The following is a 1,579-nucleotide window of genomic DNA, read 5'->3' as shown; positions in this document are numbered from 1 at the left end:
CACGAATACAAAGCATAACTCCCACAATATAAAATACATTAGTATACATACACTCACACGAAACGTACCGACATTTATCGATTCGTTAGAAATTTTGCATGTACGGTTTGATAGTAGTTGTCAAATCATATGATACAGTCTCAGTTTACGTCCAAATCCACTTACTGCCATGTGTTTAAAGCAGAACCTGTTCGTGCGTCGAATAAGGGCTGTATTTTGTTTCGTACGTATCATATCCTTAGAGGAGAAATAAAGGAGAAATTATGTACGTCTTTTAATATGATATCCAACAATAAGGTTTTAACTTGTTATTGATTTATATTATTTGATTACGTTATAAAGAACATTTCGTTGGTAATTGAAGGTGAAAGGCATTTCTTTTTAAAATGATCTGTGCGATATAATTGCTTTCATGATTTGTTATATTAATTAAATGTCATCAATTTCGATAAAACCCATTTTTTTCCAATCTCTCTCAAAGTAAAAATTAATTGAAGACTTGATTACTTGATTATATAGCATAATAATCTATGCTTACTTAGTGGGAGTTCTAAATATGTAAGTTTTCTTTCCTTTTCTTTCTTTTTGTAAATCATTAAAATCTTCAAAACTATGAAGGTAAAAATTCTCAGATTCTTATTACTGTTATGGAGAATGGGAAAATTACTTATTACTGTTATGGACCAGGGAAACCAGAACTGACCGTGATCGTATAGTGGTTAGTACATTGCGTTGTGGCCGCAATAACCCAGGTTCGAATCCTGGTCACGGCACCAGTTGTCATATGGTTTATTTAGATTATTTAACTCTTAGTGCATTAATTTTACCGTTACCTAATTTAAATAGAGGAATGCCGTGATAAGAAGGGGAAAGGGGGGTGAATAACCACCCAGGTTCTTTTATAGTTTCTGAGAATATATTATTACCAAAAATAGAAAGGAAAAGCTATCTCAACAAATCACAGGATACAGTGAATCAAGCAAGACAACATTTCAAAAATTAAGAATTTAATTCTAAAAAAATGAACCATGGGTTCTAGGGGCCCCTTTTGGAACGAATAATATGAATATTACAGAGATATTAATAATATGAATATTACAGAGATATTAATAATATGAATATTACAGAGATATTAATAATATGAATATTACAGAGATATTAATAATATGAATATTACAGAGATATTAATAATATGAATATTACAGAGATATTAATAATATGAATATTACAGAGATATTAATAATATGAATATTACAGAGATATTAATAATATGAATATTACAGAGATATTAATAATATGAATATTACAGAGATATTAATAGCTGTACATGGACATTATCGTCAGATGACGGAGACAGCAAAAAGTGGGGGGGGTGGGTATCCGAAAGATAGGTAAATTTTGAGTACTTTACCGAGCTGTCCCACGGAGGATGAAGACCTCAGCTCATTCTCCGGTGGAATGTGAATTGTCTCAGGAAGACGGAAGGCAGATGTCACTCATTGGAGCGATACGGACGTGATGGTGGCTGACAGGTCACTCATAGATGAAGAGTCGAATTTTCCATCTTCACTGGTGACAC

The 1,579-nt window shown here is 32.3% G+C and overlaps 1 non-coding gene across 1 annotated transcript; it reads left to right on the top strand.

Annotated features, from left to right (window-relative positions):
* Positions 1 to 701: 701 nt before the first annotated feature.
* TRNAH-GUG (transfer RNA histidin (anticodon GUG)) lies at positions 702 to 773 on the top strand. Its single transcript has one exon. It is a non-coding gene; the product is annotated as a tRNA-His (tRNA).
* Positions 774 to 1,579: the final 806 nt, after the last annotated feature.

The sequence above is a fragment of the Pholcus phalangioides genome, unplaced genomic scaffold, assembly GCF_987345545.1.
Source record: "Pholcus phalangioides strain wild (caught in Gottingen) unplaced genomic scaffold, Ppha-v1.0 ptg000015l_1, whole genome shotgun sequence".
Lineage (NCBI taxonomy): Eukaryota > Metazoa > Arthropoda > Arachnida > Araneae > Pholcidae > Pholcus > Pholcus phalangioides.
Note: the sequence above shows the minus strand (reverse complement) of the source record. Positions and strands in the feature narration are given on the sequence as shown.